At 44.7% G+C, this 16,254-nt stretch overlaps 1 long non-coding RNA gene across 3 annotated transcripts in view; it reads right to left on the bottom strand.

Moving 5' to 3' along the window:
• Positions 1-16,254, bottom strand: part of LOC140848375 (uncharacterized) — a 127,295-nt gene that overhangs the window by 89,224 nt on the left and 21,817 nt on the right. The window lies entirely within an intron of this gene.

Raw genomic sequence — 16,254 nt, 5'->3', positions numbered from 1 at the left:
ATTCCTCAAGCTGTAGAATTCACCAAGTTCAAAGTCCTATGCACACTTAGTCCATAGCTCACCAATTCCACAGGCAGTCAGTAGCTGAATGCGTCAGGAGTTCAGAGCAATCACCACACAGCAGCTGTAGCCAGAGGCAGGTACACACACATGGATTTTATAAGAAAATACCCTTAAGGGCAAAAAGATACATGTTTAATGACACCAGCATAGGCAATTTTTGTCTATGAGGTGGGATGCATGTAGGAGAGTGTTCCTGTGATTGGACAGAGGCTGGAATGGGATCTTGATCTCATTATCCATGTCCAGGAAAGTGGATGCGTGGATCTCTCTCCATCAAACGAGGCTGGCCACAGGATGCAAAGAGACCCTCTAGGACCCTTTTGGTGCTGGTCTGTACAACATGCAGGAAAAGCAAACAGTCCAATAGCTGTGTCCACACAACCTATGGCATATTGGTGCCCTTCTGACACAGGAGAAGCCCAATATACTCCATTTGTCACCTGACAAGGGGTATCAGCCCCTATAATTTTCTCACATGTTGCTGCACAACTCAGTGTAAGTCCTCTTGGAGCACACAAGGCACTCCTTTCAAGCTCTGCTGACTCCTTCAAAGGACAACGGCAAGCCCCCCCAAAGGGGTACAGCCCACATTGTCTTTTGACCCATAGGGAACAAATGCTGATATAACCACTGGGTCACATCGGAGGCAGGCTTTCCTTCTAGCAAAAGCACCTGGGCCAATGTGTCTGCTTCATCGTTCCCTGGGGATGCCAAAGGCAAATGGCTAGTCACATGACATACAGTAACTCTTTCAGTCTGACCACATGCCCATAAATGTTGCCATAACACTTGCCCCTGAAGGGGCCAGTGACCAACCATCCAGTCGGCATGTTATCATGTCAGCAGGAACAGGGTGAAGCCCCGATAGATGGCCCAGTGGTTAGTGCAGACAACTATAGGAACGGGCTCCTGGGTGATCAGGAGCCATACTGCCAGCAGGTCAGCCCTGTAACTGCTCTTCCCCAATCCGTCCTCCATCCGCATGGTCTCAATCTTCAGATGAAAAGCCACAGCCCTCCACTTTGGAGCTGCCCACAACCATAGCTGTCTCTATATAAAGCAACTTCAGGGACAGGGGCTTTTCCATCCTCAAAAGACTCTTGGCTACCAATAGCTCAATACCAAGTTCTTCCTGTTTTTCACTGGAATATGTCACTGGCCAAAATAAGTGCTGGAGTTCTCTACATCAGGGGCTAGAAGAGAGGGCACTACACTGCATTAAATATGCACCCCAATTGGCCAGTGTATGCATCTGTGCAATGCCACTCCGTGGCCTTTGGATCCAATCTCACACCTACCCCACAATGGGATAGATGGTTATTACCATGGTCAGAGCTGTTCCAGTGATGGGTTCAATTGTCAGCAAGGCACAGTACACAAGACCCTGTTGCTTCTCTTTCAAGGTGCACTGGACCTCTGCTCCTTTCCCTAGTTGTGACCAGAATTCAGTAGGTTGTCATGTCCATTCAAGCCACTGCCAAAGGCCCCATCCTTAACAGTCTTCGGTTGCATGAATATCTAGTACACAGGGCCTTGGTGAGTCCATTAAACTCAAGGCCTGTACGGCCTGACTGCTGGCTCACCTGCACTAAAAGCAGCTGCACATGTTTTACCCCAGACCCACCTGATGCTCTTTTGCACCAACCAGTATAAGGGCTCCAGAATTTGTGCCAGGTGCAGGACGAACACTCTCCAGTGCCCAACAGACCCAAAATCTGTTGTAATCCTGCCACAGTGGTAGTGGTAGGGAAAGCCAGGAAATGTCTGTGACTGCTTCTGGGACAACCTTCATTTTACCCAATGAGACAACTGCAAGGTCTACATAGACAAACCAGATCCCTGTACCTTGGTGCTGTTCACAGCCCATCCTTTCTCCTGTAGATGTTGCAGCAGCCTAGGAACTGCCCATTCGAACTCTAAGACTGTGAATGTGCACTGCCAGGCTCCCCACATGAAGGCAAACTGTTCCTGACTTTCCTGTGCTATGTCAATAGAGAAGAAAGCATTAATAAGGTCCACAAAATAATGAAATGCCCCTACTTCATGACTGAGGGTGTCCATAAGGGCTACTACGGAGAGGAGAGCAGCTTGCAAAGGAGGAGTGACTTTAATCAGTTCCCCGTAAACCACACTCATGCGCTAACAGCTGTCCGGCTTTTTCACTGGCCACACTGGGGAATTGAAAGGACTATGAGTGGGCTTTATGATGCCCACCTTCTCCAACTCCTATAGAGTATCTCCAATTTCTTTGTGTCCCCCAGGTAATTTATAGTGCTCAGTATTTGACACCCACTGAGATACAGGCAGATCTACAGGTGGGTGCTGATCATGTCCCCTCAGAACTCTCCTTACCACACATACCCTCAGTCTGAACTCACCTGCAGTGTTCTGTAACCACAGAGCCTGCAGGATATCAATCCCCCAAATAGATTCAGGAATGGGAGAGATGTACACAGTATACTACTTTGGGCATAAACACTCTATCCCCTATGGGTTTGGGGCTTTCTTCACTCTAATTGCCTTACCCCCATAGCCATCTTTCACAGCAAGGGTCCCAAGGAAATGCTCAGAGTTCCCAGAAATCACAGAACATTCAGCTCCTCAGTCCAACAGCACCAAGACACATTGCTCATTCACAGGTGACCAGTAACTTGCTAATTCTACATGGGGCCTGCAGTCCCCACCTCATCCCCCAAGGCTGGGACCTTGACCCAATGCTCAGTCAAACCACAACAACCAGTCATCCTCCTGTGGGGCTGAGGATCCAGACGGATCCTAATCCCTGTCCCCAGGAAGTCTTGCAGGGACACAGGTTGGACATGTGGCTTTGGTTCTGGATTCCGTGTCCTGGACCTGAGCAGCTGGAAGTGCTACTCTGGCTTTAATTCATGCCACAGTTCTAACAAGATCCTATTGGGCTGCCCATCAAGTTTTTCTTTCACGACCCTGGACTTTAGCAAATCAACCCACATCTGGGTCCTCGAGACTTTCATGGGGCTCTTAGCACCTCTCCTTTCAGTCTTAGCCTGTAGTTCCTTCTCTGCTCTTATTGTTTCAACCACCCGTAGCTCTCTTGTACTATGAGTAGCCTCACTCTTGTGCTGCACTATGTGGGTGACAAGAACAGTCACTAGATACCTAAGGAGACATGGAAGCTGCATGGAAAACTAGATTTCTCATTCCTGTGGTACACAGCACCTCACCGGGGCCATGGAAGTCCATACTATAGATGATATAATTCATGTCTAAGTCCTGTGACACCTCCTGGAGCTCTGCATACGTTTTCCAGCTAGTGGGTAAGTATGGTAAATCACCCTGATTAGGCGAAACAGTCCTGGTGGCTGCTGTCAGCCAATCCACAAGTGCCTGATTACTTTAGGAATGATGGGCATCTTGCAACTGTGACTGGAGAGAAAGGAGAATCATCAGTGAAGCCAGTCTACCTGATTCAGAACCCAGCATAACAATGTTCTCCACCTCCATATCCCAGAGACACAAAAGCCATGTAGGAAGAGATTCCGACGGCTTGAACTGAAACCGGATGCCCATGTCCATCAGCTCACCCTGCATAAAAGGCACAGAGCATGGAGTGCTCCACAACCTGAGGAGGGGCAGCTCCTCCCCTGAGGTGCCCAAAGATGTAGCTTTTTTATTTCCTTAATTACAACCACGTAGCCTTTAATGAGGGAGTGTCTGGTGCCTTGGAGTTGGCCTCAGCGGCAGTTTGGCCCTGGGCCCCACGCCCTTATCCTCTCCCGACATCTGCTCTACCATCTCCAGGGCTGCGGACACCGCTCCTACCCCCACCCCCACCCCCAACTCCCTCACCCACGGCCTTGCAACGCAGATTTTCCTGCTGCCTCCTCCCTCGCTGCTGCTCAGCAATCTTCCAGGGGCGTCACTCTCTTCTCAACAGCTGTCTGTGTCTCATGAGGGCATCCTGTAGGTCACTGCCCAGCTCCTCCAGGCAGTACTTCAGTGTGTCTCCCTCCTGCTAAAGTCTCTCTCTCCCCTCAATAACCCTTCCCACTATCTCGAAAAACAGACATCCCAAAACCCCGGCTGCTACACAGCCACTCAGGGCGTCAGAGCAGTCTCCTATCTCACAAAGGGCTAGTTAGACAAACTCCAGTGTCTCCACATGTCCCCCAAACTGGGGAGGCCCCACTGCCCTAGGAGGTGCTTTACCCCAGACCCATTCCCCACTAGGGGCTCCCCAACTGGAAGCCCCACAGATCCAGCGGTCCCGGGGAAAGCTGCATCCTACACCAATGCAGACACTGGGGCCTCCCCACCATCCACAGGGAGGGGTCGGGGTATCTCCCCACCACCTCTAGGGGCCACCAATCCAAGAGGCACACCCATGAAGACAGACTTGACGTTCAGAGGTCCTGCCGGTTACCATCAGATGTAACTCCAGGGCTATGTGGGGGGAGTATTTACCCCAGACGGGACAAAATACGATTGAAACTGAAATCAAAGGGAGAAAAAAAGTGGGAGAAACCCGTTTATTGCTCACAAGCAGTCGTCCACTTCTACTTGCCCAGGTCTGTCATGACCCAGCTGCACGAAGGGGCCCTCCCCCCATCCTCTCTGATTCGGATATGCCCTTGTTCCCCGTGTAATTACCCACTGACACAGAGATGCACTAAGACCAGGCAACAGATTCTGGCAATGGTGCAGTTTTACCCACACTGACTCACCTTGAAGGAAAGAAAAAATGGAAGGCCTCAGGCTATAGTTGCTATGATGGTCACCAGAACCTATTTTTGTGAAGCTTCTCAAAATGTGGCCTGACCTCCAAAATCAGAGTCCCCCACAGCTGCTGTGGCCATAGTCCTATCCACTCTTCATGCCAGGGGCCACAAACCCCACCCAGCCTTTGCATCAGACACCTGTATTACATTGGTTCCTGGGGTTGTGTAACAAAATGCCTGTCACCTCCCGGAGTAAGGAGCTGGTTTCTGGGAGGGCTGGCAGCCCCTGGAGGGAGTCCAGCCACGGTGGGCTGGGGCTCATTCTGAACCACTGCCCTGTGGCCATTAGCTCCTGTGGAATCTGCAAGGGGCTCCGTGGGGAAGGAGGGCACACGCCAGGCATAAGGTACAACAAAATCCCCCAGGATTTATAAACCTATGCAGCCAGATAACCTTTGCTTTATCATGGATCAGAACCAGGACACTCATCCAGATTTTCCTTCTCTTTATTTGGACTTTGGAATAGTTTGGTGAATTTGTAACCATTCATGAAATAAACAGGAAATTGCAAGGAATGATACACAGAGATGCCACTATGTGCCTTTCTCTTAGCTTTCCTCAGTGGAGCCATCTTACACAGTATGCAGCATTAAGGAGCCAGGATATTGAAAGTGACACAATATAGCTAACTGGGACAGATATTTTCAAGGAGTCATCACAGTTTATAGGAATAACAATTCTGTCTTTGAAATTTTCTCACATGGAGACTGATTACTAACTCTGCTTTCTCTCTCCTTAGACTACTGTTCCCATCACCTACATACGGAGGCAGATGTGACAATTAAATCCAATATTTTTGAAACCAGAGAGGACTACACAGAGCTGCTGACAATAGAGACTTCAGGGCGAGTCGGGTTGGCAGTCCCCATGGGGCATCTCTGGCAGGATCTGGCCCCATGCCTCTGATGTCATCCCAGGCCCAGCCCCCTCTCCCTGCTCTGCTACACTGGCCCCCGGGGTGTGTCTCCTCAGGTCCCAGGACCCCCACCTCAGGACTACACACGTGGCCATCAGTGCTCTGTCTCCAGCATGACTGCCTCTTTCCCACTCCCTGCTCTTCAGTCAAGGGTCCCCAGCAGGTCCTTTCCTTCCTCCCTGCCTCTCTCACATGGTGTCCCTCAGTGGGCCTTATTGCCCTCTCTCCTCCTTCTCTCTCTCTCAGGGGGAGCATATTCAGGAGAGTGGAACCTTCACAGCCCCAATTTATTACAATCCCCAATATGTGTCACCTGCCCAGAACATTCCCAGACTCCAGACACACATATGTGTCTTACTGCCAGTCAGTCTCAACCTCAAGGCCATCCATCCTCAGAACACACCCCATGAAATTCATTTCCAGAACACACTCATCTTTTCCCCAACCATTTGGCATGTGACTTAATCCACCCACAAGTCCCTGGAGGTCACATGCACACCTGGTATTATCATTAACCAGGTCCCAGGAGCTGTCCACCTGAGCTTCCCCACAGGCCTCCCCCTCCACCCCTGCTCTACAACACATGCTCACCTGGGACAATTCTAACCCTCGTAAGGGACCAGCTTCTTGAGTATTTTCCTTCCTGAGCCTTCTCTGTACCATCTGCATGCTTACTCCCTCCCCAAAAGTCCTTCTTCTGGATGTCCAAGACCTTAGCATGGATTGTATGTCTCTCTGTCAAGTGACCTGGCTTCCCCGGGTCGTGTTAACTCCCCTTCACCATAGTTGATATTTGGGACAAAACAGTCACTTCACCTAAATGCTTTCTAGCTTCATTCACATTGTAGCATGGATCACTGCATTGTTTCTTCGGAGAGTGTCACTTACTAAGACCATTTTCCACTGCCACTCTCAAGTACCACATAATCACTCCATTAGTCAATGCTCATAAGTTGTTAAAATCCAAACACAGAGAAAAGAGAATGCAATCCAGTGCTCTGAGCTGCTTTGATTTCCCTTTGCTTGTTCAGGCTGGCAGCCTTCCAACGAGATGCGCTGCATTCATCTTGGAACTGCCAGCAAACCAATCATCTCTTGCTTGGTCATCACACACATGTACAGAACTCAAGTCATGCTAATGAGAAGGTTCTTACATTCCCCTTAGTATGTTTCTGTATAAATGCTTCTCATTTTCTTATGCAACTTTGGGGAATGACTTTCCCCTTTAGAGCATTTCTATGACATCATCTGAGACAGTATGGGTAACACAAGTTTCAAGACTGTATCATGTTCTTCCTGCACAAGGCAGTCTTCACTAAAGCTCACAGCAGCTGGTTATTGCCTCTCCAAAGGTCGAAACCCCAATGACATTGGTATTTATCATTCTTGTGCATGCTCTCTACGTAACAACAGGTGTTGAATTTTAGGAAGACTGGTGAATATCTCTGCCATGGTGAGCTTGGTAGCTCTTCAGCAGTGCAGCGCAGAAGTGAAGAAGTAGTTTAAGAGTGAGACCATCACAGAGGAGGAGCTGGTAGTCCTTGTGAGCAAATTTGTGGATACAAGATTAATACACAGAAATCTGTTGCATTTCTATGCACTAACAATGAACTAGCAGAAAGAGAAATCAGGAAAACAATTACATTCACGACTGCATCAGAAATAATAAAATACCTAGGAATAAACCTAACCAAAGAGGTGAACTACCTATACCCTGAAAACCACAAGACACTCTTAAGAAAAATTAAAGAGGACACTAACAAATGGAAATTCACCCCATGCTCTTGGGTAGGGAGAATTAATATTGTCAAAATGGCCATCCTGCCTAAAGCAATCTACAGCTTCAATGCAATCCCTATCAAAATACAGACAGTATTCTTCAACAAACTGGAACCAATAGTTCTAAAATTCATACAAAAACACAAAAGACCCCAAATAGCTAAAGCAATCCTGAGAAGGAAGAATAAAGCAGAGGGGATCTCGCTTCCCATCTTCAAGCTCTATTACAAAGCCCCAATAATCAAAACAATTTGGTACCAGCACAAGACCACTGGAAAAGTATAGACAGTCCAGATATTAACCCAAACATATGTGGTCAATTAATATACGACAAAGGAGCAATGGATATACAATGGGGAAATGACAGTCTCTTCAACAGCTGGTATTGGCAAAACTGGACAGCTACATGTAAGAGAAAGAAACTGGATCACTGTCTAACCCCATACACAAAAGTAAACTCGGCATGGATCAAAGACCTGAATGTAAGTCATGAAACCATAAAACCCTTGGGATAAAATATAGGCAAAAATCTCTTGGACATAAACATGAGCAACTTCTTCATGAACATTTCTCCCTGGGCAAGGGAAAGAAAATCGAAAATAAACAACTCAGACTATATAAAGCTGAAACGTTCTGTACAGCAAAGGACACCACCAATAGAACAAAAAGGCATCCTACAGTATAGGAGAATATATTCATAAATGACAGATCTGATAAAGGATTGACATCCAAAATATGTAAAGAGGTCACACACATCAACAAACAAAAAGCAAATAATCCAATTAAAAACTGGGCACAGGATCTGAACTGACAGTTCTCCAAAGGAGAAATTCAGATGGCCAACAGGCACATGAAAAGATGCTCCACATCGCTTGCAAATTAAAACCATCAGAGAAATGCAAATTAAAACCACAATGCGATATCACCTCACACCAGTTAGGATGGCCAACATCCAAAAGACAAACAACAACAAACATTGGTGAGGATGTGGAGCAAGGAGAAACCTCCTACACTGCTGGTGGGAATGTAAATTAGTTCAACCATAGTGGAAAGCAGCATGGAGGTTCTAAAAAAACCAAAATATAGAAATACCATTTGACTCAGGAATTCCACTCTAGGAATTTAACATAAGAATACAACAGCCTAGTTTCATAAAGACATATGCAAGGATGCAGAACCAAGATGGTGGCATGAGTAGTTTAGTGGAAATCTCCTCCCAAAAACATATATATTTATGAAAATACAATAAATACAACTTTTCCTAAAAGAGACACCAGTGGATACAGTACAATAGCCAGGATACATCTACATCTGAGAGAACTCAACATCACATGAAGAGGGTAAGATATAAGCTGTGGCGCAGTGGGATCCAAACAACCCCCCACCCAAGAACTGGGTGGGAAGAAAGAAGTCAGAACAGGGAGCGAGTGAAAACCCAGGACTGCTAAGCAACCAGCTCTAGAAATCTGCACCCAGAGCACATACACACAGTGCACAGGGTGCTGGATATTAGAGAAAGGGAAAAGCAAAACCTGTGGGCAGGTCTCCACAATGGGCATCCCTGAGACAAAAGAAAAGCGAGTGCTTTTTGCAAGTCTTAAAGAGACAGGGACTCCACAGTTGGATGAGGTCGTCCCGGCACACTTAGCCGGCAGCTGGGAATCCCAGGGAATTTTAGGCACCCTAAGCCCCTGGATGGCAGCACAGCTCTGAAGCCATTCATGGCACTAAACAGCCTGCCAGTCATTCCCCCAACTGGCGCGGACCCAGACACACCAGCCCAGTAGTGGGAAAGCAGCAGCACTCACCGTGGGCGGCAGCATCAGAGGGGACCAGGACTGGCCCGTGCAAACCCGCCTGGAACCAAGCAGCCTGGGAGCGGCCCGCACACACTGGTGACAGCAGTGGCAGAGGGACCCAGGAGAAGCCCATGCGTACAGGCGGTGGTGGCACCAGAGGGGCACGGGAGAGGCCCGCACTCACCTGCAGTGGTGCCCAAGGGGCCCAAGTGCGGCCCGTGTGTGCCAGTGTAGGTGGCACCAGAGGGGCATGGGAGCAGCCCGCGGGAGCTGGCAGTGGTGGCAGAGGAGCAGCCCAGGAGCAGCCGCACTCCCAGCAGCCTACTGGAATCCCAGCCCAATACACAGCCAATCGGGCCAGACCCAAAGGCCACTGCTGGCACACAGCTGCCCGGCAGGGGTGCCACTATCATGGAGGAGCACACCCTGTGTGCCTGCCACTCCCTGCAGGTTGCTGCACTGCTCTGACAGAGACACCACCCACAGCAGCTTAGGGGATTAACCCAGTGGCTGCTCCAGGAGTGCGGGTAACTGACACAGGCAGCAGAGAAGGGCAAGGATTCCAGCAAGCAGGAAAGGACTTCTCCCCACTAACACGCATGCGACCTGCCTACTGCCACCGATATCACCATGAAAAGCCATAAAAACTTAGTCCAGTTGAAAATAGTCCAGACAACAACTGAGAGAGGATCTGCAGAGACAGACCTAACAAGTCTTCCTGAAAAAGAATTTGAAATAAAAATCATAAGCATGCTGATGGATCTGCAAGAGCTAAAGGATCAAGTACAGAGGGAGACTACAGAAATAAAACAATCTCTGGAAGGGCTTAAAAGCAGAATGGATGGGATGCAAGAGGCCATTAAAAGACTAGAAACCAGAGAACAGGAACGCATAGAAGCTGATGCAGAGAGAGATAAAAGGATGTCCAGGAATGAAACAATATTAAGAGAACAGTGTGACCAATCCAAAAGGAACAATATCTGCATTATAGGGGTACCAGAAGAAGAGAGAGAAAAAGGGATAGAAAGTGTCTTTGAAGAAATAATTGCTCAGAACTTCCCCAAACTGGGGGAGGAAATAGTTGCTCAGACTACAGAGGCACACAGAACTCCCGAGAGACGGGACCCAAAGAGGACAACACCAAAACACATAATAATTAAAATGGCAAAGATCAAGGACAAGGACAGAGTATTAAAGGCAGCCAGAGAGAGAAAAAAGGTCACCTACAAAGGAAAACCCATCAGGCTATCATCAGACTTCTCAACAGAAACCTTACAGGCCAGAAGAGAATGGCATGATATATTTAATGCAATGAAACAGAAGGACCTTGAACAAGGATAATGTATCCAGAATGATTATCATTTAAATATGAAGGAGGGATTAAGCAATTCCTAGACAAGCAAAAGTTGAGGGAATTTGCCTCCCACAAACCACCTCTACAGAGTATCTTAAAGGGAATGCTCTAGATGGGAGCACTCCTAAAAAGAGCACAGAACAAAATACCAAACATATGAAGAATGGAGGAGGATGAAAAAGAAGGGACAGAAATAAAGAATGACCAGACTGTGTTTACAATAGCTCAATAAGTGAGTTAAGTTAGACAGTACGGCAGTAAAGAAGCTAACCTTGAACCCTTGGTAACCACAAATTTAAAGCCTGCAATGGCAAAAAGTACATATCTTTCAATAATCACGCTAAATGTAAATGGACTGAATGCACCAATAAAAAGACACAGAGTAATAGAATGGATAAAAAAGCAAGACCCATCTATATGCTGCTTACAAGAGACTCACCTCAAACCCAAAGATATGCACAGACTAAAAGTCAAGGTATGGAAAAAGATATTTCATGCAAACAACAAGGAGAAAAAGCAGGTGTTACAGTACTAGTATCAGACAAAATAGACTTCAAAACAAAGAAAGTAACAAGAGATAAAGAAGGACATTACATAATGATAAAAGACTCAGTCAAACAAGAGGATATAACCATTATAAACATATATGCACCCAATACAGGAGCACCAGCATGTGTGAAACAAATACTAACAGAATTAAAGGAGGAAATAGAGTGCAATGCATTCATTTTGGGAGACTTTAACACACCATTCAATCCAAAGGACAGATATACCAGACAGAAAATAAGTAAGGACACAGAGGCACTGAGCAAAACATTAGAACAGATGAACCTAATAGACATCTATAGAACTCTACATCCAAAAGCAACAGGATACACATTCTTCTCAAGTGCACATGGAACATTATCCAGAATAGAACACATACTAGGTCACAAAAAGAGCCTCAGTAAATTCCAAAAGATTGAAATCCTACCAACCAACTTCTCAGACAACAAAGGTATAAAACTAGAAATTAATGGTACAAAGAAAGCAAAAAGGCTCACAAACACATGGAGGCTTAACAACATGCTCCTAAGTAATCAATGGATCAACGACCAAATTAAAATGGAAATGCAGCAATATATGGAAACAAATGACAACAACAACACAAAGCCCTAACTTCGGTGGGATGCAGAGAAAGCAGTCTGAAGAGGAAAGTATATAGCACTCCAGGCATATTAAAAGAAGGAAGAACAAACCCAAATGAATAATCTAATGTCACAATTATCGAAATTGGAAAAAGAAGAACAAATGAGGCCTAATGTCAGCAGAAGGAGGGACATGATATAGATCATAGAAGAAATAAATAAAATTGAGAATGAAACAATAGAAAAAAATCAATGAAACCAAGAACTGGTTCTTCAAGAAAATAAACAAAATAGAAAAGCCTCTAGCAAGACTTATTAAGAGAAAAAGAGAATCAACACACATCAACAGAATCAGAAACAAGAAAGGAAAAATCACGACGGACCCCACAGAAATACAAAGAATTATTAGAGAATACTATGAAAACCTACAAGCTAACAAGCTGGAAAACATAGGAGAAATGGACAACTTCCTAGAAAAATACAACCTTCCAAGACTGACCAAGGAAGAATCACAAAATCTAAAAAGACCGATTACCAGCAACGAAATTGAAGCGGTAATCAAAAAACTACCCAAGAGCAAAACCCTCGGTCCAGATGAATTTCCATCAGAATTTTATCAGACATACAGAGAAGACATAGTACCCATTCTCCTTAAAGTTTTCCAAAACATAGAAGAGGAGGGAATACTCCCAAACTCATTCTATGAAGTCAACATCACCCTAATAACAAAACCAGGCAAAGACCCCACCAAAAAAGAAAACTACAGACCAATATCCCTGATGAACGTAGATGCAAAAATACTCAACAAAATATTATCAAACTGAATTCAAAAATACATCAAGAGGATCATACACCATGACCAAGTGGGATTCATCCAAGGGATGCAAGGATGGTACAACATTCGAAAATCCATCAACATCATACACCACATCAACAAAAAGAAGGACAAAAACCACATGATCATCTCCATAGATGCTGAAAAGGCATTCAACAAAATTCAACATCCATTCTTGATAAAAACTCTCAACAAAATGGGCATACAGGGCAAGTACCTCAACATAATAAAGGCCATATATGATAGACCCACAGCCAACATCATACTGAACAGTGAGAGGCTGAAAGCTTTTCCTCTGAGATCAGGAAAAAGACAGGGATGCCCACTCTCTCCACTGTTATTCAACATAGTACTGGAGGTCCAAGCCATGGCAATTAGACAAAAAAAAGAAATACAAGGAATCCAGATTGGTAAAGAAGAAGTCACTATTTGTAGATGACATGATATTGTTCATAAAAAGCCCTAAGGACTCCACTCAATAATGACTAGAACTAATATCGGAATTCAGCAAAGTTGCAGGATACAAAATTAACACACAGAAATCTGTGGCTCTCCTATACACCAACAATGAACCAATAGAAAGAGAAATCAGGAAAACAATTCCATTCTCAATAGCATTAAAAAGAATAAAATACCTAGGAGTGAACCTAACCAAGGAAGTGAAAGACCTATACCCTGAAAACTATAAGACACTTTTAAGAGAAATTAAAGGGGACGCTAACAAATGGAAACTCATCCCATGCTCCTGGCTAGGAAGAATTAGTATCGTCAAAATGGCCATCCTGCCTAAAGCAATATACAGATTTGATGCAATCCCTATCAAATTGCCAACAGCATTCTTCAATGAACTAGCACAAATAGTTCAAAAATTCATATGGAACCACTAAAGACCCCAAAGAGCCAAAGCAATTCTGAGAAGGAAGAATAAAGCAGGGGGGGGTCTTGCTCCCCAACTTCAAGCTCTACTACAAAGCCACTAATCAAGACAATCTGGTACTGGCACAAGAACAGTGCCACAGACCAGTGGAACAGAATAGAGACTCCAAATATTAACCCAAACATATGTGGCCAATTAATACACAATAAACGAGCCATGGACATACAATGGGGAAATGACAGTCTCTGCAACAGATGGTGCTGGCAGAACTGGACAGCTACATGTAAGAGAATGAAACTGAATCACTGTATAACCCAATACACGAAAGTAAATTCGAAATGAATCAAAGACCTGAATGTAAGTCATGAAACCATAAAATTCTTAGATAAAAACATAGGCAAAAATCTCATGAACATAAACATGAGTGACTTCTTCATGAAAATATCTCCCCGGGCAAGGGAAACAAAAGCAAAAATGAACAAGTGGGACTATATCAAGCTAAAAAGCTTCTGTACAGCATGTGACACCATCAATAGAACAAAAAGGTATCCTGCAGTATGGGAGAATATATTCATAATGACAGATCCGATAAAGGCTTGCCATCCAAAATATATAAAGAGCTCAGACACCTCAACAAACAAAAAGCAAATAATCCAATTAAAAAATGGGCAGAGGATCTGAAAAGACAGTTATCTAAAGAAGATATTCAGATGGCCAACAGACACATGAAAAGATGCTCCACATCGGTTGTCATAAGAGAAATGCAAATAAAAACCACAGTGAGATATCACATCAGACCAGTAAGGATCACCATCATTGAAAAGACCATCAACAACAAATGTTGGCAAGGTTGTGGAGAAAGGAGAACCCTCCTACACTGCTGGTGGGAATGTACATTAGTTCAACCATTGTGGAAAACAGTATGGAGGTTCCTCAATATGCTCAAAATAGAAATACCATTTGACCCAGGAATTCCACATCTATGAATTTACCCTAAGAATGCAGCACTCCAGTTTGAAAAAGACAGATGCACCCCTATGTTTATTGCTGCACAATTTACAATAGCCAAGATATGGAAGCAACCTAAATGCCCATCAGTAGACGAATGGATAAAGAAGATGTGGTACATATACACAATGGAATATTACTCAGCCATAAGAAAAAAACAGATCCTACCATTTGCAGCAACATGGATGAAGCTAGAGGGTATTATGCTCAGTAAAATAAGCCAGGCAGAGAAAGACAAGCATCAAATGATTTCACTCATATGTGGAGTATAAGAACAAAGGAAAACTGAAGGAACAAAACAGCAGCAGAATCACAGAACTCACGAATGGACTCACTGTTACCAAAGGGAAATGGACTGGGGAGGATGGGGGGAAGGGAGGGATAACGCCAGGAAAAGGAAAGGGGGCATTGCATTTAGCATGTACAATGTGTGTGTGGGGGGGAGTACAGGGCAGGATCTACAACACAGGGAAGACAAGTAGTGATGGACAGTGACTGTGAAGGGGTATGTGGGGGGGAATAGTGAAGGGGGTAGCCTAGTAAATATGATGTTCTTCATATAATTGTAGATTAATGATACAAAAAAAAAAGACATATGTACCCCTATGTTTATTGGAGCACTATTTACAATAGCCAAGAAATGGAAGCAACCTAAGTGTCCATCAGTAGATGAATGGATAAAGAAGAGGTGGTACATATACACAATGGAATATTATTCAGTCATAAGAAGAAAACAAATCCTACCATTTGCAACAACATGGATGGAGCTTGAGGGTATTATGCTCAGTGAAAAAAGCCAGGCAGAGAAAGACAACTTTCAAATGATTTCACTCATCTATGGAGTATAAGGACAAAGAAAAACCTGAAGGAAGAAAACAGCAGCAGACTCACAGAACCCAAGAAAGGACTAACAGTTACCAGACGGAAAGGGACTGGGGAGGGTGGGTGGGAAGGGAGGGGTAAGGGGGAAAACGGGGCATTACAATTAGAACACATATGCAGGGGTTTCATGGGGAAGGCAGTACAACACAGAGAAGACAAGTAGTGATTCTATAGCACCTTACTACGCTGATGGACAGTGACTGTAATGGGTTATGTGGTGGGGACTTGATAATGCAGGGAGTCTAGTAACTATAAAGTTGTTCATGTAATTGTACATTAATAACACCAAAACTAAAAAAAGAACTCATATGACTCAAAACAATAAAAACCAAAAAACCCAATAGAAAAAATTGGCAGAGAACCTGAATAGACATTTTTTCAAAGAACACATACAGATAACCAAAGGCACATAAAAAAATGTTCCATATCACTAATCATCAGGCAAATACAAATCAAAACCATAGAGAGATACCATCTCACATGAGTCAGAATGGCCGCTATCCAAAAGACAAGAAATATCAAGTGTTGGCAAGAATGTGGAGAAAAGGGAACGCTCCTACACATTGGTGGGAGAATAAACAGGTCCAGCTTCTTTGGAAACCAGTCTGGAGGCTCATCCAAAACCTACAGTTAGAAACACCAAAGACCCTGCAACTACAGTTCTAGGAATTTACCAGGAAAATAACTAACTCCCTGACTTGAAAAGATATTTGCACCCCTATACTTAATGCTGTATTATTCACAGTAGCTAAGATATGGAAGGAACCAAAGTATCCATCAGCAGGTAATGGATAGAGAAGAGGTGGTGCATAGACACAGTGGAGTATTATTCAGCCATAAAAAGAAGGAATTCTTGC

This window comes from Manis javanica, chromosome 3 (genome assembly GCF_040802235.1).
Source record: "Manis javanica isolate MJ-LG chromosome 3, MJ_LKY, whole genome shotgun sequence".
NCBI classification, from domain to species: Eukaryota; Metazoa; Chordata; class Mammalia; order Pholidota; family Manidae; genus Manis; species Manis javanica.
Note: the sequence above shows the minus strand (reverse complement) of the source record. Positions and strands in the feature narration are given on the sequence as shown.